This window comes from Pezoporus flaviventris, unplaced genomic scaffold, assembly GCF_033815535.1.
Source record: "Pezoporus flaviventris isolate CSIRO_AGI_PZ_B2104156 unplaced genomic scaffold, CSIRO_AGI_Pfla_v1 ptg000026l, whole genome shotgun sequence".
Taxonomy (NCBI): Eukaryota; Metazoa; Chordata; class Aves; order Psittaciformes; family Psittacidae; genus Pezoporus; species Pezoporus flaviventris.
In genome coordinates this window covers 2,497,800-2,525,652 of record NW_026892574.1, presented here as the reverse complement: position 1 = coordinate 2,525,652, position 27,853 = coordinate 2,497,800, and the positions used below count along the sequence as shown (strand labels likewise).

The 27,853-nt window shown below is 46.7% G+C and overlaps 1 long non-coding RNA gene across 1 annotated transcript; it reads right to left on the bottom strand.

Annotated features, from left to right (window-relative positions):
* Positions 1–7,980: 7,980 nt before the first annotated feature.
* On the bottom strand, positions 7,981–14,878 carry LOC133271928 (uncharacterized). The gene is made up of 3 exons (XR_009744296.1): positions 14,498–14,878; positions 8,358–8,469; positions 7,981–8,274 (listed from the first exon to the last, which is right to left on the bottom strand). It is a non-coding gene; the product is annotated as an uncharacterized LOC133271928 (long non-coding RNA).
* Positions 14,879–27,853: the final 12,975 nt, after the last annotated feature.

Here is a 27,853-nt window from a genome sequence, read left to right as displayed (position 1 = left end):
CTTTGAATAATGATTGCTTTGTGGTTTCTTTAGTGCACAGCTTCAAGTTTGGAAGCAAAAGCAAAGCGAGCAGATTCTGGCCAGCTATTTCACCTGCCAGCAGGGCACATTTCTTAGGTTTTACTGCTTGAGTGCCCAAAACTCTTCCTGCAAGACATTAATGAAGCAATTAATGGAAAGCACTTGTAGGTATCCCCATAGAGAATAATTGGTCTTCTTTTCATGTAAAACTCATCACTGAGAGTTACCTGATGCAGCTGGCCCTCTAAGGTGGCACTTTGTAAAGGCCCAAAGTACATGGGCTTTGGGCAGTTCATCCTTCTCTGCCTTTGTAAAATGCATCAAAAGTGTGATCTGTTTAATGATGTTACTAATTACCTCTAGCTTAGTACTGGCAGTGCTCAAGTGGTGCTCGCCGGAATGACAGCAGTATCTGGTAGAGCAGGAGTTCCTTTTTAATGAAGGGAGCTTGCTACTTTGGTTGTAATAAGCAGCTTTCTTTGAAGTACTGCCTCTGAAGCTCAGGAAGAGGAGAAAGCTGCCTCCTGTAGCTGTGCTCAAGGATCCTCCTGACTGTCTAGTGTCAGTGCACACAGGCTCTCGGGAGACCTTGAGACAGATTCACTCTGGCAAGTAATGAGAAGTAGCAATCCAGGAGCATGGATTTTAACAAGTCCTTTCTGTGTTTGGAAGTTGATTTTTGGACGCTTCCACGTGTTTGTGTGAGACAGTGGTGTGATGGTTTGTCTCTTTCAAAGCAGGGCATGCTACAGTTTTGCTACCTGAGCAGTGAAGGTAGCTTATTAACAAACACCAGGGAGTCCAAAAGGCCTCTTGTTCCTCCCAGGTATTGAGGGGATATTGCATTCTGGCTGCTTAAAGCTGTCTCTGGTAGGACAGGCTTTGCTGGTTAAGGAGAGCTGATGTTCCAGTATGTAGCAGGCAGACCTGTAGCAGGCGCACTCCTTGCCATCAGAGCTTCTGTGTGTGGTGTTTCAGACTAGGAGCTGAAATGTAGCACAAAGGGTAAGCCAGCATCACCAGATCTGGACAACTCAGCCCTTTAGCCTTGAAGTTTACCTGCCCCTCTCTGCACCTCGGAATGGGGAGCTGCTCCAAGTCTGGTAGCTCTGGCTTGGGTGGGAAAGCAGAGGTCACAAACAGTATGGTCCCAGGAGGCATTAGCATTGGCAGTCCCTGTCACAGGGTTTGTATAAGTAGCTCATTGTTTTACAGAGGTGCTGCCTGCAAGGAAAGAAGCTCATGGGCCACAGATGAAACAGAGCCTGAGACTGGTGAAGTACAACATCAGCTGGGTGTCAGAGTTGAGGACTGGGCTGGGAAAGCACTGTATGTGCATGTGGTTTGCCAGAGTCCAGAGGCTGTGCCTGTGTGTTGTCTGTCAGCGGTGCTGGAGTCTTGTGTGACACCTCTGTGTGTGCCTGTGCCTGAGAGAAGTGCATCCTGGTGAGAGCATGGGCAGGAAGGGGTGACCTGGTGCAGACATCATAGCGTGCCTGCTTTGTAATCTGCCCTTTGTGGATGCAAGCTTAAGTTCAGAACTTGTCACCTAGGTTTCTTCTCGTGTGCCCTTTCTATCCTGGGCTGCAAAGGGTCCAGCAATAGGAAATTGTGGAGTTAGTAAAGAAAAAACTGTGCAAGATAAAGGTGGGGTTTACTTTCTCATCTCTTACTGTGTTGCCTCTTTGCTGTCCTGTCCCCATTCCAGGCCAAATCTCACTTTTTAAGAACTCTTTGGTCATGATAAAGACAAATGGATAAATTATTGTGAAGTCTTGGTACTTTTAAAAGGAAAGGTTATCTGAGGCTTGGGTTAAGGTGCTTGAAAATGTGGCAGTGTTAATTGTGCAATGGAAGCAAATCGGTTCTCTTGCAGATGACTTACAGTATGAGTAACATGGCAGCCTACCTGCCAAAGTCCTCCCCAGAGCTCTGGTGGGGTCTGGTACATCTCCCTCCTTGCTGTCCAAAACTGAAGTATGGTTCCAGTGTAGCGTAGCTGGCTGTCTGCCCCTGAGATGCCTGTGCCTTCCCTGCAAGCTGTGGTCATTGGGTTTGCACATCCTGGGTGAAACCAGGGCTAAGACTGGTGCAGTGGTGATTTCTGAAGGGTTTCTGAGGCCTGGAAGCTGCTGTGCTTTGGTGCAGTCTCCACGCCTGAGGGCTGTACTGATGGTGGAAGATATGCATGAGGATCAAACCCAAAGGATGGAAGTGGGAAAGGCTGATGTACTGGTGCAACAGGCCAGCACAGGGAGGGGAAGTGGAGGGAAGGGGTTTGCAGATGCAGCCCTCCTGTGCTCTTATCTACCACCCTGGCAGCAGGCTCAGTGCTGAAACACAGCTCTTTGGGAACTGACCCAAAGCTTTAATGAAGGCAGGTGGGAGGCGCAGTGCGTTCCTGGCTCCTGGGGGGCCCTTTGTCTCTTAAGGCTATTGGCTTTCTCTGAGGAGACACATCATCACCCAGCTCTGTGCTGGATAAGAGCTTTTGAAGTCTTCTGTTTGATATACGTCACTGCCTCTGTCACACAACACAGTGTTGGTTTTTTCCTCTCCCTGCTGCAGTTTCACCCACCTGGTATCACAGCCAGAGATGAAACAGAGCTGAATCCTGTGTCTTGAAATAACTGGGGTTTGGGGAATGCGGTTTCCTAAAGAGAGTAATTAGCACCTTCACGAGGCCTTAGCAGGAGTGAAGATGAGTCTCTCCCTCCCAAGCACAAACTGAGCTTTGTTTCATTTAACCAGCTCGCTGATGGTCGCAGCTCTTCTGTTGTGATCTGGCTCCAGGCTGTGCTTTCTGTGGCTGCTGTGGCCTTGGCTTCTCACCTGCGGTGGCAGGCATGGACAAATAGGCTTTGCCCCCTACACTTAAGCATTCCCTGAGGTCAGGGCATGCTGCCCATGTATCGGGAGGCCACCCAGCCCCCACGATGACAATAGTGCCAACTGTAGTAAGGTATTTGTTGTTTAAGTTCAGGCTTTTGTCACTAGTGCCTAGTAAAGACATGCAAACAGAAACCGGGCTTTCAAGGGCATTGTTAAATGTTTGGGGAGAGGGATTCCTGGTTTCTCTGCTAGTGGTGGGTGGCTGCTTAGAACTTGTGCACTGGAGTGATGAGCATGTAACTGATAGATTATCTTTTGTCTAAAGGCACATGGCTCCTGGCAGTGAGGTAGTAAGAGCAGATAGAAGCATAGGTGAGTGTGGTAGGCGGGATGACCTAGTCTGGGGACTCAAGATGTGTCAGGACGTATGAGCAGCTGGTGTCCTGGTGAAACCAGGGTACTTGCAGAGTTAATGTTTGACAGTGCTGTGTGTCAGGTGACCTCTTGCAGTTTAGAAGTCAAGTCATGCATGGAATTAACCAAAGGAAGAAGTCATATGAAGGGTTGGGGTGAGGTACTTAGCAAACAGGCAAAGCAAACAGATGATGAATGAGAGTTAACACAACACTTCAGGTTATAAGGGGGACTCTTCTGAGAAGCTATTTTCAATCTCTTGATTGTCTTTCTAAGTGAGGGAATTGTGAGCACAATGAACTTTGCAAGGTCAATAATAAAACACATTCACCTTGGGTCTAGCTATTTCTGCTGTGCAAGCAAACAGTACTTCACATGACTGCTGCGAAGGAAAAGCTCATTAAAGAACTCTTGTTTACTTGGCCTAGGTTCATCTTTAATAGTCAACAGCAGACAAGCCAGGCTGGAAAGAAAAGCTCTGGAGGGATGAAATGACTTGATCAAGATTAAAATAAGCTGAGGCTTGAAATCAGCCCGTGTAATTCCCAGTAGGAGGAGCCTGCGCAGTTGACCAAAAAACCCCTCTCCTGTTTGTGCTGCTGGCAGAGATCCTCAGCTCAGAGGAGGATACAGATGGAAAGCTTGTCTTGCTGCCTGCATACTTACAGTGGTGTCTTGAAGGGTCATGAAGCAAACCAAACTGAGGGGAGAACCAAGTGCTGCATAGCTGAAGAGTCTGGACAGTCAACTTCCAAGAGGATTGCGATGAGCTGCTGGGATGTGAGGGTGGGGATGAACTTGTCCTTAGATAGAATTCCGCTGCTGTAGTCACAGTGCATTCAGAGGGCTTAAGGGCAGTCTTCTGTATTGGTACCTCCGCTCAACATCATGTTTCTGCAGGTTTCTCCCCTAGTTTTCCTCTTTTGGGGAAGTTCAGCCTCAGAAAGATACTGTACCTGCATGCCATCATTTTACGATCAGGCCTTAGATGCTTAAAGTGCATCAGGGATATCATTCCTGAGCAGCACCTGAACTCTGTAGCATAGAGGCAAGGTAAAAACTTACGGTTAGTGTTTTAGTGCCTGCTTCTATATATGTAAGTAAAGTGAGGGACCTAGCTCATCCCTGTCTCTCCTTTTTAAGAATGATAGTGGCAAGACTGAGCTGGGGTCAGGAATGCTGGTGGCAAAAAGAATGCCGGTGGATAAAGAACTGGCTGGATTGCCGCACACAAAGAGTTGTGGTCAATGGCTCCATGTCCGGCTGGAGACCAGTAATGAGTGGTGTCCCTCAGGGATCGGTGTCGGGACCAGTCTTGTTCAACATCTTTGTCGCTGACATGGACAGTGGGATTGAGTGCACCCTCAGCAAGTTTGCTGATGACACCAAGCTGTGTGGTTCGGTTGATAGCTGGAGGGAAGGAATGCCATCCAGAGGGACCTCGACACGCTTGTGAGGTGGGCTGATGCCAACCTCATGAGGTTTAACCATGCCAAGTGCAAGGTCCTACACCTGGGTGGGAGCAATCCCAGGCACAGCTACAGGTTGGGCAGAGAAGAGATTCAGAGCAGCCCAAGGAGAAGGACTTGGGGGTGTTGATCAGTGACTAAGTGAACATGAGCCGGCTTCATTGTGTGCTCACAGCCCAGAAACCAACCGTATCCTGGGCTGCATCCAAAGGAGCGTGACCAGCAGGTTGAAGGAGGTGATCCTGCCCCTCTGCTCTGCTCTCGTGAGACCTCACCTGGAGCATTGTGTGCAGTTCTGGTGTCCTCAACATAAAAAGGACATGGAACTGTTGGAACAAGTCCAGAGGAGGCCACGAGGATGATCAGGGGACTGGAGCACCTCCTGTATGAAGACAGGGTGAGAAAGTTGGGGCTGTTCAGCCTGGAGAAGGGAAGGCTGCGTGGAGACCTCATAGCAGCCTTCCAGTGTCTGAAGGGGGCCTATAGGGATGCTGGGGAGGGACTCTTCATTAGGGACTGTAGTGACAGGACAAGGGGTAACGGGTTCAAACTGAAACAGGGGAAGTTTAGGTTGGATATAAGGAAGAAGTTCTTTACTGTAAGGGTGGTGAGGCACTGGAATGGGTTGCCCAGGGAGGTTGTGAATGCTCCATCCCTGGTGGTGTTCGAGGCCAGTTTGGACAAAGCCTTGGGTGAGATGGTTTAGTGTGAGGTGTCCCTGCCCACGGCAGGGGGGTTAGAACTGGATGATCTTAAGGACCTTTCCAACCCTGACTATTCTATGATTCTGTGATTCTGGTTCCCCCTGACCCTTGCAAGCTTTCTCCTACTCAAAACTAAGGAAGTTCAGGGCATACAGCTTGGGAGAAACCAGGCTTCAACTGCTGAAGAACAACACAGTTCAGTGTAGTGTCCTGGGTTTTCTGGTTTGCTTAGAAAGAAGAGTGATGTCTCTGGGAATACCATGTTGAACAGCCTGAGGCTGATTGACTTTTATTCTCTCTAGTGGCTTTGCAGTTGATATCCATGTCTCCTAAAGTCTGGTGTGAATCATGATCCAGGCACTGATCTGTATTGTCAATAGCTTAGCAAAAGATGCCTGTGTAGATGTCTAGGCAGGTGAAGCAGTGTGTGTTAGCAGAGGTGTTCTTCAGGGTGAGTTGAGATTGGCTTCTTGTCCGTCTCCTAAAGGACATCTGTAATTGACTGATACCTGGCATAGTCTCCTGGGACTCATCACCCGAAGCCCTCTTTCATATGGCCGTGATATCTGTAGAGCAGACATTGCTTTCCTGTGGAGGGATGTGTGTTCTTGCTGTGGCTGTTCCTGAGGGAGTGTTTACCGCACACTTGCTATGCTGACAGCTTAGCTGCTCCGGTAAACTTTTGCCTGAGATTTAAGAGACAAAAATACAGTGTTTGTTACTAATGATTGCCCCGTCCTCTTCAGTGCACCTCATTTCCCACTCTGACATGGTCAAGTTACAGAATCAGTGTTAAGAGGCTGGATTCATTTTGTGACGAGGCAGTCCTGGAGACACAAGCTGCCAAGTATCTGTCAATAATCAACCAGAGGGTATCTTATCTTTCTCTTTTTTTCCTTGGCTAAACACATTGTAAGGGCTAGCACACCATGAATAATAGATAGTCATAAAAAAACACATCCCCTGTAAATCTGTCCCAGCTGTTACTAGGCTGAATTTATGACAGCAATATATAATCAACTGTTTTCAAGAAGAGGCTTGCTAAAAGTTGTGCGTCTAGCAGGAGATGTCTGCTTTCTGGCCTGTAAGAGTCCATCTGGAAATGGAGAAATACGGGAGGTGTAATGCAGGCAGAGACTTGGGGACCTTGTTTTTGTCTTAACCCACAGCTGTTGTGCTAGCTGTCTAACCTGAGACAACCACCGGGAAAGGGATTTGCAATTTTCATCTTCTCTGCGGTGTCTGGTATAAGCAATGCTTGAAAAGTCTGATTCTGCTCTTGCTGACCTCCATCTGTTGCTCTCCAGTTTTTTCCTCTCTGTATTGTGAGATGCAGATATCTCAACCACCATTGCAAATGAATTGTTAACTGTTGTACATCTTTCTGGCTATCTACGCCTGCATTAAGGGAACTTGAATATTCATTGATTTCCACTTGAAATTGGGCTTAAGTTCAGCTTTCTGATCATCTCTTTCGTGTCCTCATTCTCTTGGCTGCTAGAGCCCTTGGTTTTTAGCTGTTTTCCTGTTCTCCAGACTTTCTGCATGCTGGCTGTTTTAGGGGTCTGGCAAATCATAAGTCAGCACTTTTCTAACCTTAGAATATCTTTTGTACAAACACTAGTTTGAATCATAGAATCATTTAGGTTGGAAAAGACCTATAAGATGGAGTCCAACTGTTAACCCACCACTGCCAAGTCTACCACTAAACTATGTCCCTAAGTGCCAAATGCATAGAAACTCTTTTTCATTTGCATTCTGGTGTTTGAGACTTTAGGATTCAGTTTTTAATGTGATCCTCTGTGTAGCAGTGATGGCTTCTGTTGTTATATAAAAACATGGTTCCATCAGCTCTGAGAGGGTCCTGGGAAAAAACTGAGCATCAGGAATTGTCTGATTCAGAAAAGCTTGCATGGAAAAGTGATTGTGTCACATCATAGTAGAATTCTGTTAGGATTTAGACTGCTGATGGATCAGGCTGATGGGGCTTCACATTGCTAACAAACTTGGAGCAAGTGTCTGAAATGCCTCTTTAGTGTCTCAGGCTTAGTGGAATCCAGCGTTATGGGAAGTCATTGAGGTTATTTCTGCATCCAAGCAACTGTATTGAGACAAACAACATGCACATTCAGATAAGGGTAATCAAACTGTATGCCTCAGGTTGTAAGATGCTATCTGCATGGGTTGGGGAAGCATGCTCTCCAGTGCTTACCACTGGGGCTGGCGGCTGGCCAGGCCTCGCCGTTGATTCGCCTGTCATACTATTAGGGAAGAAAATGTTCCACTCAGCATAAATAACAGTAATGAAATCCATTGCTCAGCTGTTTTATTTTGCTTTCTTAAAAGCATTGTGTCTTGGAGGTGGCCAAGAGCAGCAGGTTGTAGAACGCAGTCTGTTCTGAGCTTTCTACTGTTAGTGCTTCAGTGTTTTTAAAGTCTCTTGAGATGGGTTAGGCAACCCAAAAGTGCAGTTTCTATGGGCATACAAGCCTTTTCCATCTTTGATTCAGGCTGTGGGTTTATGGAAGACAATTCTGTATTTGACTAACAGTGCAGATATTTGAATGAACAATGAAGATACATTAATACTGTGCCCTGGAGAAATGACTGCTGAAACAAACTGTCAGGCCAGTGCAAGACTTCCTGTCGTCTGAGGGGATCTGGGCAAAGTCTGCAGCCAACAAACAGATTTATAGGCAGGGCTGTTGCAGCTGCAGTAAATCTAATGTCATCTGTAACATGCAGAGCTTTTCAGGCATGTTGCAGGAATGGCTTTCAGCATGGTAGGGCAGCCTTCTCTGATCCCAGGCTAACACTGGGAACTCTAGAGACACCTGGAAATTTAAAAGGTGGTGGGAGCAAGTAGCACCAAAATATTTCACTGAGCTGGGATGTGGGAGGGAGGTGGGTTCGTTACCACAAGTTCTGCTTGTTTGCTTCGTGCTCTTCCTGGTTTCTTGGTGGTTGTTCCCTCCATTCCCCAGGTGTGTTGTATAGTATGTATGCTTTCTGAATATTGTGCTTGTTTTCTTGAACAGAGTGTTATGGTAAAGAACCAAATACTGCTTCAATTTCAGAATGTAGGTAAAACCCATTTGTTCCTCCCATTTCCACCTCTTAACACCTTGCTTACACACAGTTAGCTAGAATGTATTTCAGTGCTGCAGGCCTCTGTAACTTGGGTTTCCAGGTGTATTTTACTTGCTAACTTAAGCCTGCAGATCCTGCTCCCCTCCAGCACAGGCTGTTAGAAGCAGTTTCATTTCAAGGGAAGGGAGAGACCGATATCTCCCTGCAGGCAGAAAAGCTACAAGTGCTGTGAGCTCTGAGCCTCTTGGCTTCATGACTTTTTTTATTGCTGGCTTTATGATTCACTGGTTCTGATCAAACTGATTTCCAGCAATAAACAGCAGGAAGAAGAAAAGAAAGTGTGTCATGTTGATAATACAGTAAGTGAAGGGACCAGTGACCCTCAACTGAAAGGAGGGTGAGCCAGTCCTATTGCAAAAGAGATGGCTCATCCTGTTACGTAGCATCACGCCACCAGGAACTTGGGGCAGAAGAGAGATGAAAGCATGGAAGGAAGATAAAAGGATGAGTGAGCATAGGCCCCGATGCAAGCAAGCATGGGTACTGCTTCCTGCCACATCCACCTGACACAAACACATCTAAAAGCAGGACACGTCCCACACCTAACCTAGTACATGTAGGCAGTGAATCTGAGTGCATGTGTGCCTGTCACAGCTGTGGCTCTAGCCTGGGCTCTTTGGTTTTCATCAGTGGCCTGGGCTACCAAACACCCCCCAGCCTGGTATCTGGCTCCCTTATACGAAAGGCCAGTAGATTAGCACCGAGGCTGGGTGTGATGGCAGGGCTATTTCTGTGCGTCTTCAGCCCTCTCTTAAGAGGGGAGACTTGTACTCAAGTAGAAGGTATTTTGGAATGTAGCCTGTGAGGTGCCTGCCAGTGTTTCAGTGCCTCTACCTTTCAGTTTTGGGGCAAGGTAGCTGTGCAGCAGCAGTGCAGCTCTCACATGCTCATTTTGCCTAAGGAGCCTAAGCCTTCAGAAAGGAGCCAGTGAAAGTAAATGTGAAACTGAACTTTGACTTCATGGGTTTAGCAGAACAGGATTGAACTGCTTAGATGTGAAAGAGCAGCAAAGCAAGCTCAGTAAAGCAGTATCTCTTCCTGGCTGTTTGGTGGATGTTCATGTTGTGGTTAGCAGGACTATCTTGTGGTTAGAGTCTATCTCCAGATGCGTTGTTCCTGCCCTCTGTTATTTATGGTGCCTGTTTCATCTGTCTGCTGGAAGGTATCCTCAGCTGAAGAGATGAAGTAGCCAGCCTGGATGGTGCCTTCATCTCCAAGTGGCTCATGTGAGCTTGTTTCCCCAGGTAAAGCCTTTGCTAAGAGTTCACAGGTCTAGGGCAGCTCTTAGAGCTGGGCCCTGCTCCCTTTTACTTCCAGGGTTCCACGTAGTCACTTGCTTGTCTCATCCTTCTGCATGACATGCTATCAGCAGACATCTTATCAACATTAGTGCTGCCTTGAAGAGAACTAATTTATGTGATAAGGTCTTATTGCTCATTTCTCAAGCCATACCAGCACTTCTTGCTCAAAAATAAGATTACGGTGATCAAAAACCAGCAGGGCAGTCACCTTGGATAGTGTTGTACTCCTGAAAGCGTGTACGTGACATAAATCTTTATCAGGCTGTCGTTTAACAAGGAGAGAAGGTATTGTACTTCTGCCAGCATATACTGAGGCTTTGACATTTTTATTATGTGGAGTTATTATTTTAATGAATCCCCAGGATTATTCAGTTGCATTGTTTATCTATAAAGAGAGGGACATTGCCTGGCTAAATCCATTGGCCTTTGGTAAAGTCTCAGTGATGGGTGAAACCAAGCTTCTAAAGCAGCCTTACTGTTGTTATAGTCTATATAAGGGATAGAGCTTGATGGGAAAAGCCGACAGGTTGTCCTGACAGTAGCAAATCCCAGAACTTTAATTGTAGTTGGTTTATTTTTCTGAACAAGCCAAATGTTTCTAGTTCCCCTTTAAAAATGAGGGCTTTAGCTGGGCAGCCTCTTTATGGTGAAATGTGTGTCTAAAGTGAAGGGCATTTCTGCATCATCTTTCACTTTGCTAATGAAAAGCACAGATACAGTGAGTTGCCTGGCTAGGGAGAAGGGTTGTATCTCCATAGATTTTTTTGGTTTATATGGAGGATGCCCTTAAATCTGACCTTGTGTTGTTAGTTTTTCATACCTGCAAAAAATGCCTTGGATAAGGCTGGCACAAACAAAAGGAGGGGGAAAAAAAGTGTAAAGTTAATTTCTCAGTTGCTGTGAACTGGGATAAACCTTAAAAAGACACTACATTTAATGTAGTAGCAAGCCATTTATTTGGGAGCATATTAACCTGGCACAGACACGTTTGTCAGCTCCTTTGCTCTTTGCTGTGGATTTGGGTTTTTTCAGCAGTGGAGCCAGATGATCTGGCAAGAGCTAATGTTGCTGTTGCTGGAGGTTCTCAAGGAACAGACTCAGTAGACATCTGCCTGGAAGGATGAGCTGTAACTGATCTAGCTTGGAGCAAGGAAGTGGATGAGGTGGAGTTTGAGAGCTGGCTCACCATGTGCTGTTGACTGGACGAGGGAAGGGCAAACGGTGACATGACTGTTCGGAAAGTACCATCAGATGGTTTTACAGTGCTGAGAGAAGATGGGAATGCCAACTGCCTCCATGATGGCGTATCGTGGATCTTGTTTCTCCTTACCCCTTCATCCATGTGTGAGGCTTCTCATCCATGTGGGGGTGATGCTCACACCATCCAACTTTCCTTCTGCCATGGGATGTTGGGAGCTCTGGTTCCCTCTTGTTTCCTTCTTAAAAAGGGCGGCTGAGCTTCCTTGGCTATACTGAGCCTGGGAAGAGACTTGTCCTTTATTGGTTCTCATCAGTGGCTACAGTGCATAAACCAAGCATGTGGTGATACTTCCTTCTGGGATGCGGTCTCCTGCTCTCTACTGGAGATGCATCCTGTGCTTAATAGCTTCAGTGGGCTTTTCTGTGAATTTGTCCAATTGTTTTCTGCACCCCGGTAAGCTTTTGATATCCTTGGCATCTGCTGGCAATTAGCAGGTGTGTATAGGTTGTGGGTGATGCCATCTGTGATACTTTCTTGGCCTGGTGCTGGGTCCTATTCCAAAAGCTTTGATCAGGCCTCTTTCCTGGCAAAGCCTGTGCTCTTGGATCTCTTTATGAGCAGGTCTCTATCCTTCTCCTTTCAAAGGTGAAGGCCACAATGTCAGCTAAGAGGGTATTGAGTTTGAAAGCAGGGGCATGGGTTTGCAGCACAGGAACATTTAGATAAGGTTTTTCCATGTGCAAGTATATTGCAGGGGTTTTGTAAGTCACGGCTGGATGTGACCAGCTCTCTTTACTTAAATACACAATTTCTCATATGCAAAATAAATTCCAAAGGCCTCCTTATCAGTGACTGAAACAGAGGTCTTTATGGGAGGGCTTTTGCACTGAATTTGATGTGAGATGTAAGTAACAGCATTCCCGTGACCACATCGTGAAGGATGTAACAACATGGCTGGCTGTTCTGCCCTGTCTTCCCCAAAACCTGTTCAGGTGCCATTTTGTGCTGGCTTTGGATCCTTTTCCCTGTTAAAGCATTACCCTGGGAACTTGCTCCTTCTCAGAAGCTCAGCAGAGATTGTGCCTGGAACTGATCCATCCTGGGCTCTGCAGTCAGACAGCAGAGCACCTTCAGCCTGAAACAGCAGGAAAACGTGTTGATTTCTAGCTGCCATCATCATTTCTGTTTGCAGCTGGTCTAGAACATTACATGATCTACCATTATTGTTAAGAAATTCTGAATGAGGAAAAATTGTTTTAAAGCCCCAGTTCAGAAACATGTAAAAATTACAGAAGCATTTGAATTGTTTGCACTCCCAAGTTCTGTTTTCAAAAGCTACTTCGGGTTCCTGTATGCCTGGTTACAGTTTGCCATGAGGGATACGAGTGCCTCAGGAAAACACAGTTTTCTTGCTTCACCCTCCCACTGCTTGGGAAATCACACCCCAAATCTCCAGCTGGGGCAGATTGGAGTCTGTCCCAGGAAGGGAGCCAGGAAGAAACTGGGGTCCTTGAGCTTGTTCAGAGTCTGCCCCAGGCATCTCTTGTTTCCTGAGCAATGAATAGGTACCTAAACAGTGGCCCTTTAAAGTAACCCAGCAAGTCATGACTCTTGCCTACGCAGTACTCACAGGCACAAAAGAACAGCTCATAATTGTTTGTCCAGATAAACAAGTGTCAAGCCTGCACTATGAATTAGTTGTGGTGGCTCAAGTTAGCCTTTTATTGGCAGAAGAACACTTGTTATTTGATCTCTCAGAAGAACGCCCAGGTTGCTCCTTTGCTCACTCTGTTAAGTAACGTGTGATAAGGGTTTTCTTGTGTCAGGTATTACTTTATAGTGACTAGAGGAACAGACCTTTTGGTTAAAAAAGACAGAAAATGAAGATAGCTTCCTAAATTCCTGTGAAGGTCAATCAGTTTAAACCAGGTCTGGTCCCGAAGCTGGAAAATGACTTCAAACAGGGTTATATTTTCTGTAGTCAAAAGTAGGTAAGTGGTAAGATCTGAAGTTGAAAGTTGAAGCTAGCTTATAGGTCAAAGATTTTCTAGGGAAACTTTGAAATGGTGATTTAAGTGTGGAAGAATCACAGCTTGTGCTCTCCCTCAGAAAAATAAAATCAGTCTTTCTGTCTGCACTAATACCACTTTGGAGTGTATCAAGGTGCTGATGCCAAATAGGTGGCTGCAAAAGAACCCAAACCAAAACAGGAGGTGCTGGAAGCTTTTCTCTTATCTTCAGTGAAGAAATAACTGTTTGTTCACAGCCTGTGACATGTAGTCATTTGAATGTGGTTTGCAGCAGGGTGAATAACAAAAACAAGGACATTTGAGTAGGTCTCACACTGTGAGGATAGTGATGCTTTCACCTCTGCTTGTAAATCCTTGCAGTATATAAATTGAAGTAGCTGCCTTAGCCCCATGTCCTGGCTCAAACTGATAAAGTTACTGGGTGTTTTGTTTTGTTTTTTAAGGGATGGAACATAAAATTGCCATCTCTATATAGGCCCCAGTCCGATACCAGCAGCCCATCATCTTTATGGCGCCAGTGGGGCTGTCTGGGTGAGCGGATTCTTGCTGGATGGTGTATTGATGTTGATGTGGACAGTTGTGTTAGCTTCAGAAGGTTTAAGATCAAGCTCCAAATTGAAACAAAAGGCCCACAATCCTTACAGGCATGAATCATACTTCTGCAAAAGGTCAGTTTTAACTTGCCCATTGAAAAAAACCTCCCTCAAAGTCCAGAAGTGGAGTTAGTCTAAACGTGTTCTGCCTGCCAGCTGGAGGGGATTCCTTGTTGGCCAGTATAACACTACTGGCCTCTCTGGTACAGCTGGTGAATGGCCAGTTACATAGACCAGTGTGGGTCTTGCTTTGTGTAATAACCTCAGATTGTCATGTAGCACTTTCATAGATTCATAGATCTTCAAGCAGTCTATGGAAGCACATTTCATTGTGTTGTACAGAGGGCAGGAAAGCATACAGAGTTCAGTCGCACAGCTCCAGTTTACCAGTGGCAAGCTGTGGACTCAAAAGCAGCTCTCACTGGTTCTAGTCTAATACTTCTCAATAGGTAACTGTTACTCCCAAGGTGGTCGTTTATCAGCAGTTTTTTAGAGATAGGGAAAATCCTTGGGCCGGAGTAATGAAAATCCCTGCTGAAAGCTAAATGAGTGCGGGCGAGGAGGAATTCTTAATGTATGGCATTGGAAATCAGCATAATGGATATTTGAGTGAATGCCTAGACTCTGATTCAGTCCTGCAGCTGGTAAATGCAAACTGTTTGTTACGGGAATGAGGTCCCCTTTGCCCTCTTGAAAGAGGAGAAGCAGTTCAAGAGGAGCAAGTCTCTTAACTTGCTGTTAGTGACTTTCAGGGTGAAGTAAACTTCACTTTCTTCTTTTACCTTTCATGGCAAATACAGGGACAGGGACTCTCCCAAGAGTCCCCCCTGCCTTGAGTGTATTAGTCCTGGGGCTGCCAGGAAAGGAGCTCTGCAACAGTTGGATTCTGCTGAGGATTGCATCCTGCTGTGTAGTGCCCAGGCTGTTACCATGATGGGAAGGCATGCAATGAGGAAGGGTGAAATGCCAGTCCCTCTGCTGAGGGACAGGGCAGGCCTGGTACTTCGGTGCTCCTTGGGGGAACATCCTACATTTGAAAGCAAAGGAGAAAACAAAATCAAGCAGCACAAAACACAGGGTGCAAAAGGTTTCCTGGTGAGGCTTGTGGATTGTCCTAGGTTTTGGTACAGAGAGGTGAAAGATGGCAGGATGCTGGTGCAGAAAACTTGGATCTTGTTTTGGTTTCATTTTTTTTTAGGCAAAGGACGAATTGGAAGGTCAGGAAAAATGAGAGGTCACTTAGCTAGAATATTATTGCAAGGTTGAGTGACAGTCACACTTTTCCATTTACCTATTTGTAAGAAATGACTTTCATTGTAAGAGTTTACCTTCAGAAGACGGAGCACAAAGGGAAGATCATCAATTTCAATTTACAGATGCAGAGTTGAGCACAGAGGGATAACTGGCCTGCTCAAAGCCACACGGGTGATGTGTTAGAGGAGCCTTGGCTCTGCTCCAGGGCCACTGCTTGCAGCCTCAATCCAGGTTTCTGTCTCTTCCCATTCCTGCTGCTCCTCCTCCCCCATTGCAGCACTGTAGTAACATGCTGTTGGAGCGGGTCCATCAGCCAGGGAGAGGCTCACAGCTTGCTGTACCAGGGCCTCTGCCAAGTGGCTCCATTAAGAATTGCTTTCATGATTACAGCACTTATGCAAGCAGGGAGCAGGCTTTGGGGAGGATATTTATATTGCACAGATCCTTTATCTGGCTTGGCTATCTCCTCATTACCTGCATCGAAGAATTGCCTTCCTTAGTGGCCAATAAAATTAAATTGCTAAATCCAGCTTTGTGTAACCCTATTTACCTTTTGTACCAGATTAACCTTTATCATATTTGCAAGTGTGTTGGGAAAGTAACATAAACAGAGGTAGGTGGTGGAGGCAAAGGCTAGCCTGAGAGAGCCAGCAGCACCCTGTTTGCCAAGGGCCCACAGATAAGAGGAGGCTTGTGCCAGGCAGGGAGTTGCAGTGAAGCTGTTGCTGAGCTTGTGCTCATCAACATGAGAGTCACAGGGTTCTTCCACACCTTCACTGGGTTAGCAGAAGTGCCTGGGGCTTAAGGTAAACAGTGAGGAGCCCAAACATTGCAGAAGTTGCTGGTGGGGAAATGAGTCCTCAGGGCTGGCTTTGGCAGGCAGCTGCCCTGGGTGACTTGGCAGCTGGGCTGGTGCCAGCCTCATGCTAGCATGCCCTTCTCAAAACACACCATGAGCACTGCCACCATGCTGTCCTGCTTGCCTGCGCCTGGGGCATCTCCCAGCGTGTTCCATGCCGAGGCGCTTGGAGGATCTGTTCTCTGTGAGCTATGTAAGGACTTCAGGTGGCAGGGAGGTTGCTGCCTGCTGGAGAAGATACGGCAGCAGCCAGGGAGCAGCTCTGGTGGAGTGACGCTGTGGCCTGTGTTTTTGCTTGTGTGCCTCTAGACCGGGAACAGGAGGGTTTCCAAAAGTTCAGTGAGGGGAGCTTCCCATTTTTCTGAGAGCCTGCTCTGCGGGGCTCACTTGGAGCACGTCTGGTCGCTTGGAGATGGTGCTCTGTGGCAGTCTGTTTTGGTGTGCGTCTATTTGCAGACCCTTCTCCTGCTTCTTGAAAGTGTGTGGTGATAAAAGCAGCAGCAGGGTACAGCTGAGTGCTGGCAGGGCATGACTGGGTGTAAAAGTTTCTAGTGGGAAAATATTGAAGTGGAAATCTTAAGTCTTCAGCTACTGCTTGTGTTTGAGATTGCTTAACCGGACATCAGGGGTAAATGTTGTGGTGGCTCAGGATCTGGAGTCAGTGTTACTTCTGGGACATTGGTTTACAACTCAGCCAGTTTTGTACTAAAGGAAGTCCCAAGCAGGTGCCTGCAGCATCATCTCACTGCAACATCATAAGCTGGTGCTGAATTCCTTCTTACAATTTATGCACTAGTATAGTCTTTTCTTACAATTACCTACCTTTGGCCATTAAATGACACTCTTCCTTGCTCCTGTCTCCTAACAGGATAGTGATAATATTTAACAGCTTACATTTTCGTACCGGTGATTAAGTTGTGTTGCTGCTTGTATCACTACTGAACTTATCCTGAAGGCGTACCTGGAAGCTGAATGCAGGCTGTATCTGACCCAGCCTTTATCAAAGTCATAGTAAGCTTGTGTTGACAACCATCCGTGTGATTTCAGAATGTTTTCTTTCTCACCAAAAGACGTGGCAGAAGTGAGCACATAAGCGTGTGAGTTTATGTGGTGATTCTGCTGATTGCAGAAGAGACTTGGAATCAGGCCCTGATAACAGCAAATTAAACACATCAAAACCAATTCCTGAGAAGGTACATCCTGTACCAATGCTAGAGCTGAAACCTGGGTTCTTACAGTCATGTTATGCGATTCAGTCTGGGGTAAATATCGTGCTTGCTGACGCACTGACCAAACTCCCTGCATCCAGCGTGGATGCATCCAGACTCTGCATTCAGGGTGGAACTAGCTTCACCTGGTTCTAAGCCTGAGATGCAGTTTGGACATGGAAGAGGTGAAGCAATGAGAATGTGGTACCCAAGAATATCCTGCTTTTGAGCAAAGAGCAGCTACTTTGAACTCTTTCCATCCTACTGTGCTGTTAACAGTAGGAGTGTGACTTGAGTCACTTTTTATTTTAAATCACTTTAAAGAGTTACATCACAGAAAATGCAAGCTCAGTGGAAATTTTACTGCCCTGGACTTTGCAACGTCTTCAGAGCGAACAGCAGCCAAGCAGATAATCCCATCTTCTCCTATCTGTGACTTTGTCCTTCCTGTCCTGATATGAATTTGATAGTGGTGTCTGCATGTACTGTCTCCCTTCAGAGGCTGGTGGGACACAGACATTGTGAGGGCATCAAAAAGCAGAATAATACTCATTGAGACCTGCTTGATTAACCAACCTCACTTGCGAAGTAGACTCACAGCAACAGAGAATGGTAAAAATAGGTCCAGAGATACTGGCAGGCCTCTGGGCTTGGCTTTTGGTTTGTTTGAGTGGTGAAATGGTGAAATCAGGTCTAAGTGTCAAGGCTTAGTTCTGAATCTGGGGAGATGCAGTCAGCTATGACCCTCAGCCCTTTTCCATGAAGCTCTGAAACCCTTTGCTGCCAGGAATCAAATATGAGCTAGAACATTTCCAGTTGATGGGTGACAGAAGGGTCCTTAAGCAAAACTGTTGCTTACTTTAGTGTGGGGGAAGGTAAATTCTTCACAACTGCCATATTGCTTCAGGCCCATAAGGTGCTGCATGTTCTAGGAATAGAATAAAATGCAAACTGGCCACAAATGTTTCCATGAAAGAGTTTTTATTAGAAAATATTGTTGAAATTGAGACCTTCGTGGGGAAGGATCGGATCTAATACATTTCCCGTTCTGAAAGTACTTAAGAAAACAAGTTTAAAGTTGTGGATACATGATTCCCTTTGTTATGAAGAGGGGCTTTTATTTACACACACACACATATATATGTATTTTGGCAGAAACATCCACCTGAAACTTCATTTTAATTGCAGTTTTAATGAGTTCCTGGAAAAAGTGGCAGTCAGTAAGAGTTAAAGGTCAGGCCTCTGGGTCTGCCTCCTAGCTCCTTTCAGTGCTCCACTGCATTTTACTGAGCCATCGCTGAGGTCTGTCCCCTGCAAGCTGGTGGCATGTTGGCCACAGCAGGGAGGGGAACACGTAGTCCTGTGCCACCTCCCCATCTTGAGGATGTAAAGAGGACGTGGCTGCCTCAAGTTATGTAGGGGACAAATGTAACAACCCACAGACTACAACAATTCCTCATCCTTTTTTCCCCTCCAAGCGCTGTGATGGAAGCACATCCCACTCCTCCACTGTCTTCTGCTTGCCTTACATGGACTTGGAGCGCTGTGTTCCTACAGGCCTATTACATGCGTGCCACTGACCAGCTGATTGATGTTCCTGGATTTTGCTCTGTCAGAGTTTTACATAGTGTTGGTCTTTGGTTTGTTATATATTATCTGCGCTTCTTAGCATGTGTGGAGAGGGCAGTCCAGCTTCCCAGCACTGCTGTCCCAGTACTGTGTTGTGCTCCACTGTACAGTGTAGACTTGCCCTGTGTGTTCTCCTCTCCTTTTTCCCCTTATCTGCCTCATCCCCAGACAATTTACTCCTTGGAATTCGCACTGGAATAGGAGCTAGGAGGTATGTAACTTCAGCTGGGAGAAGCGTTTTTGTGACCATACTGCAGATCAGAGCTGTGCTTTCCAGACAAGGCTCAATTCGCCCTTTGAGCCTTGATCTAACAAAGCTGGTGCTCGATTCATCCCAGCCTGCTTTTAGTCAGGTTGCTCATGCATGTGAGTTTAGGCACCCAGTTAAATGGTGTTTGGCGTCCTGTGGAGAAGCTGTATTTCAAGGTGATTGGTCCTTATGTTTTTTTTCTCCTCTGCGTCCAGTGTTTGTAGTGTTAGTAACAGCAGAGCCGACCTGCTGTGGTGGCGTACAGAAAACACAATAGTGTTTTGTGGCTGTTGTCCTGTCCTCTGTTAGCATCAGGGAGTATGACTGAATCAAAGCCGCTCTAAATTTAGAAGTTGGTGATCTCTTACTTCTCCTTAACTTTTGGCCTGATAATCAGCCAGAGCCTCTTGAAGCCAGAGAAGAGACCGCTGTTGCATGTGATGGATCACTGTGTAGGCTGGATCTGCACTAGCGTGTTTCAACCTTTTTCTCTTTTAATATTTGGAATAAGTTGTTTTTTTTTGCCAGTTTCCCAGGATATGAGGGCTTGAGAAAATTCTGAGCAGCACAGGCGGTATGTGAGTCACTCCATGTGTGAAGCCTTTGCCCAGTCATCCCCGGATTTTCCACATGATTTTGAGCAGACAGGTTGTGTTATGGAACAGGAGCAGATGAGTAAGTTGATTACGGAGGCTGCTGTGCCCGTCTGTCGTAGACACATGTCTCCCATTGCTCCATGATGACTGACCTGTTCACGTGGGGTCTGCAGACCTCGGCAGACCTCTTCAGCCTGGGACTCATTCTGAGTGTGTGTTTGGGACAGATGAATTTAAATGATGGGGAAGGGCTCTAGCTGCTTCTTTGCTGATTGCAAACATGTTGACAGGCCATAAATTACAGATGGCTGGGGAGTTACGGCAGAATTCAAGTAGACTCTTGCCATGTTCTTGCTTATGCCCCTTGTCTGCTTCTTTCACTCTGTGGTTTCAGGAGCATCATCAGAGAGGTTTCTGAGCTGAGAGTGCCACAAGTCTAAAGGCTCTCTGTCTGTACAGGCCTGACTTCACCCTGGCACTGCTGTCTCACTGCCAGCCTGCCAGCAGTGTATGGCTTAAATGACACTGCTGCTGCCAGAACTGCCAGTGACGCTGTGCAGGAGCTCTCCTGGAGCTGACTGCAAAAGATTGTAAGGAATGAGTAATTTGGGATTGTATCCGTGCTCATGCTTAGCCTGGTATCTGTATTCAACCCACCTGCCTATGAAGGTAACAGGCAAAACTCTTGCTGTTGCATAGGGCACTGGGATTCACAAGGGAAAAGGTTGCACATGGATCTTGTTCATTTCTCTGCTGTCACTTCTGATAGTCTTCCCAGCTGTCCCATCCTGAGCGCAGGCATTCATAGAGAGATTAAGGAAAATTGGTGATACCGTACATGTGTGGCTTGTTAAAGGACCAGCAGGTAAATCAGAGGGGTTTTGTCACCAGTGTCAGGATGTGGAAAAGAGAGTTTGTATCGTCTTTTTGAGTAGCTGAGAACATGATGGGATGTTCTGAACTTCCTATGCTATGTTTATAATTCTTCTCCCCTTTTCCTTGCTTACTCTCTCAGTTGTTGGTATCTTGACTGAAACTGGTCTACAGCAGGGAAGTGGAATTTGTTCTTTACTTTCATTTCCATGTTATTACAGTCTACCAATCTTTCCTTTTCTGTCCCACAGAGATAAACATTGGTTTCATAATTAAAGACTGTGTCAGCACTGGACTCTAATTTGTCTTAATAATGTCATACAGTTTGTTTTATATGATGAAATAAGAAACATCTCTTATCTCCAATGCATACTCCATAGCATGTGTAGGAAGCAAAGCCATTCTGACAGTCACAGCTGGGCTCTCCCCCACCTCAGCTTGGGGAGCATGTTGCTGAGCCCCACAGGACTGGCCAGACATGTCCTGCCTTCTCCCAACACAGTACCCTGTGTAAACCAGATGGAGACCTGGCTGGTTCAGGAAAGGGTGTTTAACTCCATCTCCTAACTCACTGTTCTGGGATTAAAACCTCTCACAATTTATCCATTTAAAGTGGCAGACCAACAAAAGTTTGGCAGGTTGAACTTAATTTAGTGAGAGTGCTGCTTCTTGCTATAAATGTGTTGGATCCTTTAATACTTCCCCAGGTTCCTTCTTTGTCCCCTCAATTTTGCTAGTACCTACTCCCCAATATTTTATGGAGGAAATACTTTTTGGGAGCTTTAGCACATCTGTGTTAAGCAGGAGCTCTCTGCAGTCAAGTCAGCCCATTGCTCTGCTTCACTGGCCCTCTCCGAAGGGGAAAGGAGCATAAGCCTCTTCTTGGCAGGTTCCCATCACCTGATCTTCAGCGTTTTAACTGTACTGGGATATGTCCTTCCTTTGTCCTCGGTGCTTGCCTTCTGCAGTCAGATTTAGCTTTTAGGGAGATTAATCCACCTCCTGAATTTATGCCTTTCCACTGACTAGAAAGGGAGTCAGTGGTCCTGCATGAGGAGAAAGATGAGGCCACTGCTGAGCTGACATGGACAGAGCTGTCTGTGGGTGACAGCTGGAGTTCCTGTTGGCTCCTAAAACAAGACAGTTCCTTGCTCAGACCAAGCAGTCTGGGAAGATGCTTGCGTTACTTCTCTTGCTTCTCCCTCACAGTTCTCAGGCTGTGTGCTTCCCCTTGCACTGTGAGCAAAGAAGGAGGGAGGAAGAGGAGCCTGAAGTGTAACGTTACATTGTGCAGTGAAGATGGGCTCGGAAGTTGTGCAGCAGTCTGTCCTGGGAACACCATCCTCACCCTGCTCATGGGTTCTGCTTTTCCTGACCTCTAACGGATCTCCTTCCGCAGTCCTGGTCTGCATGGAGAACTTGTCTGCCTTTCTGTCCCCCAGCTGAGATGTGACCTTCTCTTCCCTCTGATCTGGCCTGGGCTAAACCACCTTTCGTTATTGAGCTTATGTGCCCTGCCTCCCCGTACAAAAGCAGTCTGCCTTGCTTCCAGTGAATTATATTTGACTTCAGTGGTTTGCAACATGTACAGTGCTTCCTGCTGCATTGATGGAACAGCTTATCCTATCATTGTATTTTATCAAAAGAGGGGGTGCCAAGGGACAGAAAGCATTTAAAGTAGTCCATGGCCAATGAGCCATTTCCGAGAGACGCCCCATGAGACCTGTGACTCCTCTTGGAGGAGTTCCTGTTCTACTGACATTCTTTCATCCCCAAAAATCCCTTTCAGAGGAAGGGAAACAAATGGTGGTTAAGGGTGGCCTGAAACAGAGCTGGCAGGGCTGGAGAGGGAAACTGTTTGGCTGTCTTGTCCAGTTTGATACTGCCATAAAGTTACTTATGCTTCCTGCTATTTATCTTAGGACTAAATGAGACGATTAAGTGAATCCAGTGATAGAACACCGTTCATCTGAGGTTCTCAGTGTCTTGGAAATGGTACTGTGGCTGCTTCCCAGACAAGCCAGTCTGTCCCTTGCTTTAAGTGTTTTGCTTCTGGCATAGGTCACATGGAGTGCTTTACCTGACCTTAGCTGAGGACAGGAGCAAACTATGTTGCACAAGGCCCCAGGATGAATCCATGACGTGACAGAGTCCTCAGCTGTAAATCTCTGCTCCTCAGCCCTCTCCTTTCATTCTTGATCCTGCTGTTTCATACGCTTTCTCACACAGTCCATTATCTTCTGTTTCTTCTGCCTGTTTTTCAGAGTGAGTGACATGTACTGTATGAGGTAGTTAACTCATCTGAGAAAAGCTCTGCCAATGGTCTGTCTGCAACAGTGTAGGAGGACTGAAAAAGTGTCATTATTTCTCTTCTGCTGTATAAGTCTTTGGTTTTCCATAGCAGGGCCTGGGATGTGCTGCAGAGAAATCGATGAGTAGGCTGTCACATGCTGCAGTGTATGATCTCAAGAGCGAGGAAATTCATGCAGGATAGCGCTGATACACTCTGGAAAGACTAGGCCTGAGTGCATCAGGCACTGTGGTAACCCACCAGAGGTGGTACCTTGCCTTCCAAGCAGAGCAAACACTTGGTTTTCCAGGTCCCATTTCTATCATTCCATCCCTGTACCTTGAACGATCAATTTCTCTGTTAGCTTTTGGCCGGTTCAGGCTCTTGTCAGTCAGAAATGTTTAACGTGAGGGTTCCCAGCCCTCACAGTAGTCAAATACCGGCTCTTGGGCTCCCCACAGCCTTTAAGGTGTTCACTCAAAGGGTGTTACCAGTTAGTGTCAAAATTGGTGAAAGGTTTGTTCTGCAGTGCCCTGCTATGATTACAAGCATCCAGCCTCGGTCAGGCCTGCCTGTCAGAGCAGGCTCATCTCCTGAGTTGTGCACTTTGGGGAGGTCAGGGTAAAGGTACGTGGCACTCCTGGCCTAGCTGTTCCAGGGAGAGGGGAAAGCTAAGCTGTGTGGACTCTTTTGGAGAAGAGTAGTGTCTGCCCCACGAGACAGCGTAATCCTGTGAAGGCTTGTGTCAAAGTTCTGTAGTTTTAGTATTTGTCTTTTTGCAGTGTCCATCGATGAAAGCTCTTCTTGCAGAAAGGCTGTCCTGGCAGCGCAGGGAGGATGTCTTTGGGAAGACAGCAGCTTCTTTTCCCGTTGGAAAGAGCTGAAGCTGCCGCAGTTTAGCTTATTCTCTAGGGCAAAAGAATTCTTTCTGAGCCATAGCTGAAGAAACTTGCTGTGCTGACTGATGTGGATGCTTGGAAGCATGCACAGGCACCAGAACCTGCACTTGTGAGAATGCAGATGTAGTTTAAACACTAATTCAGTCTTTCTGAAAGTTCTAGGAACAGGAGAACATGCTACAACTGTAAGAGGCTGCCAAGGCAAGTGTGTATTCTGCTGAAGTCTAGCACACCGGGCACAGTGCTCCTTCCTGCACAGAGCCCGGAGCAGCTCAGGAGAGCAGTGCAGGAACAGCGCTACGTGTGCTCCCTGCTCTGGTTATTCTTTTGGAAACCTGCTTGCTGGGCTACAAAAGCAAAACTGCGAGTCCTTGACTCCCAAAATCCTTCAGAAAAACGCTTCCACCAAAAAAAAAGGGTTGGGTTTGACCTGCAATCTGAAATATTTGAGTAGAGCATCAAAGGGGGTTAGGAGAGGAAGGCTTGCTTGGTAGAATTAATGTTGCAATTTACCTGACTCTTCTCCAGCTCTAGATATTTGTGACATGGATGTTGTAAACTGATTTCTAAATTCTTGTATTTCCCAAATATTTGGCATTTGGCTTTGTTTTTGATGGTAACCTTCTGAAAAGTCAGTGCTTACCTAGGCAGTTTGATATAACCAGTCACTGAATCATGCCAGTGCTCTTCTGTACATGTTCGTATACGCTTATAGGAAACAGGGCTGTGATCTAAAGACTGTTGTGATCAGTATCAGTGTGTGTGAAGTTCAGGTAGAAGTCTTTCTGATGGCTATTACAGTATAACTAAGCTGTTAAAAATAGTGCTCTTCCAGATCATTAAAAATGTGCTTACAGCTTCAGTACCAGTAATGACATCTTTGTTCTGGTGATGCCTATTGCTTTGAATTGCTGCATTTTAAGGGCCAAATTCAGCCACCACGGAAGTTGAAAGAGATCCTTTAGTTGGACTTGACTGACCTTTATAGAAGCAAAGTTCTTCAGACTGGCTGTAGTATTTCTTTTTAAAAGGCTGAAGATATGAGTGAAAACTATTGCTTACAGGAAGACTTCAGGGTCTTCCCCTTACCCCCAACCCTGACTGCAAAAGAGAGCAGCAACCTTTCTGTACAATATGCAAGTGGTTCTTTTAAAATCAGATACACATTATAGCCAAACTACTGAGATTGTTAGGTGCCTCTGAGAGTATTTCATGAAGAGAAGCTGGTCAGCGTGACAGTGATACTAACTTGGGGTTGGAGGCAACGGGGTACATGGTTGGTGACAGCAGGGACTCACAGGTCAGGGAAGGGACTACTGAGCTGCAGGGAGTTCATTTTCTGGTGCCCAAGAGGACGTGGATTTTGAGGGAGCAGACAGCCTAACATCAGAGAAAGATCCCTTGTGATGTCTCAGATTAAACACCCAGAATAAATGCAGTTCATGTCCAAGGCTTATATGCACAGGAGGTGACCTTTTCTATCCTATAGCCACTTTGTGGAGACTCAGTCCTACCTCATAACTTGAAAAGGAAGAGCTTTGGAGCACTCTCTTATTTACATGGCTTATAGTTGGGTAAGCATAGTAGTGAGTCTTCTGCTATGTCCCTTTGGAACAGGCTACAGAAGAGAAAGAGAGACTGGGGGAGTTGCCATGATGTTGGGCAAAACCCAAATGTTTGTGATCATGCACAGATAAGATCTTGCATTTAAATAGCACTTCTTATTTAAAGTGGTCACTGAAGTAATGGTATGCATGCAGCCTTTCTCTTTCTGTTGAAACTGTGTTTTCTAAAGCACTGCTGATAAAGCAGGTGACGTTCTGAAAGGTTTATCAGGATAGGCAGTGGAGAATGCTTACTTTTTGCTTAATCTTTCGAAGTGACCAGAGTCTGGAAGAATGACCAGTAGCTATTTGTCTGTTGTTAGATCACCGGGAATAGACCTTTTCTCAAGAGCAGCTACAGAGTCTGTGGTGATGACTCTAGTTTGGGCTGTACATGTTAAATTACATCCAAGACCTAGTCCCTAAAATAGTGCAGTGCCCTGATGCTGTGCTTGCATGCTGCCTCACTGCTGAGTCAGGCACGGCTTCCTGAAGAGCTCAGGTTCTCCTGCGGGATCCGTGCTCAGCCCTGCCCACACCCACACCCAGTCCTCTTGTGAGATGGGCAAGTCATAGCCTGGGGTCAGATGGTTGCAAGCTGTGCTGATGGTCTTTGTTCCTAAGACTACCAAGATGATGCTTTCCCATTCGAAAAAGCAGCCAGATGACTCTCGCTCCATTCCCTTTGCTTGCTTATACACAGCTGTGCTGGTCGGGACCTGTCTCTGAGTAATCCCCTTGCCTTCTCTGAAGGGTGGTGTCTTAATAAGGGCAATGACGCATGGTTTTGATATGAATTTATGAAAAAATGTCTCTAAATAACCAGGACAATTGTTTAAATCTTGTTTCTTAGTAGTCTCCAAAATGTTTGAAAACCCCTGGGTTTTCACTGTCCAGGAGCAGAGCAGTGTAGGATTTTCAGAAGCCTAAGAACTGCTTTTGAAAGCCCAGTACCATGACTTTTCAGCAACTGCAGCCTAGACAGGAGCAGGCAGGTAATAGTATGGTCCTTGGATGTATTTTCTCAGCATTCAGCAGATGCCGCAGGGAGGTGTCAGGTTTGGTACAGCAAGACGTGGAGCAAAGACATTAAATAAATTGGGTTACAGTGAGTTTGGCTTTGCACTTGCCGAGTTCACGCTAAGCAGATGCAACCAAACTGTATTTTATCTGTGTCTCTGCTAGTCAGAGAGACTGAAACCTTCCTGAAAACGAGCTGAGAAGGAAATGAAAACCAGACCTCTCACTGTGATCCCCATCTCTTCCTCTATTGCAAAGCCTCATTGGATGTATGGGTGCTCCTCTCCCCCAAGACTGTGGAGAGTGTTGGTTGATGATTTGATGATCTTAAAGGTCTTTTCCAGCCTAGCTGGTTCTATGATTCTATAATCCTGTGTGCAGGGCAGCTGCCATACTTTGCTGTGAGAAGAGGCTGCTGCTTCCTCGGCCGGGATTTCAGGCGTGGAGGCAGATCTTTGGAAGTCTGGCTGCACTTTGTTGAACCCACAGATGTTCAGCTTCTGTGTGGCAAAACCACTGCCCAGCACCTCCTCTTGGAACAGTTCTTCATTGATGGCCACACATTGGCCTCCCACACTCCACCAGATGGACCAAAACTGGCCACTTTCCGGGATCTTCCACAGCCTCTGTGGAAAGCCGAGGCCTGAGAATTCTCTGGCTGGGCCCCTGCTCAGGTTGGAAAGAGGAGGGATTCGGACGGTGTCGTGTCCCTCGCTGCCGGGTTGCACATCCCGCTCCTCCTGTGTGGCTGCTGCGGCTGTGTCACAGGGCGCTGTTTGCCCCTGTCCTGAAGGGCCGGCAGCAGCCGTGTCTGCCGACTGCCCCAGCGCATGCGGAGCACAAAGGGATGGCGCTGGTGCGGGAGCCGGCTCCCATTCCATTTCTGCTGTCGGCCCTGGACCCACGGTTCGCTCGGCAGCCACTGCCCTGGAGAACCAGGCCCAGTCCCAGCAGTCAGCCAGGAGAGGCTGCTGGCGCTGCCTGACTGTGGGTACCAGCGGGTGCTCTCCCGTATCCCTGGGGTGCCCGTTCTGTACCGTGGCAAGAGCCCTCGCTGCTTTTCCCTGCAGAGCCACCGCTGGTGGGACTCCAGAGCCCAGCAGTCCATGAAGCTGTGTTGAAGGGCTGTAGGCAGGGAGAGGACTGTGCTGTGTCCGCTTGCAGCCAGCAGTGGGTCCGCAGGAAAGAGCGGGGATGGCTGAAGCTTGGGGCATTCCAGTGCCTGTTTGGGAAGCTTTCCAGCTCGGCACCTCTGGCATCTGGTGCAGCCTTAGGTATTCCATCTTGCTACTTGTTACTTGGGAAAAGAGACCAACGCCCACAATCTCCTTTCAGGTGGACTCGGGTCTCCCCCGACTCTCCTTTTCTCCAGACTAAACAATCCCAGTTCTCTTAGCTGCTTCTCACAGGACTTGTTCTCTGGATCTTTCACCAGTTTTGTTGCTCTTTGGATGCCCTCCAGCATCTCAGTGTCTTTGGTATAGTGAGGGACCCAAAACTGGGTCAGATTGAAAGGGAGAAAAGCTATTAAGTAAAAATATGACAGGATCTACATCATCTCATACCTTTCCACTGTGGTAATGCAATGAAGAAGTATCATCTCCAATGCAAAGAATCATTTTCCTGCTCTAAAGGTGCCACTTTCTAGCACAAGAT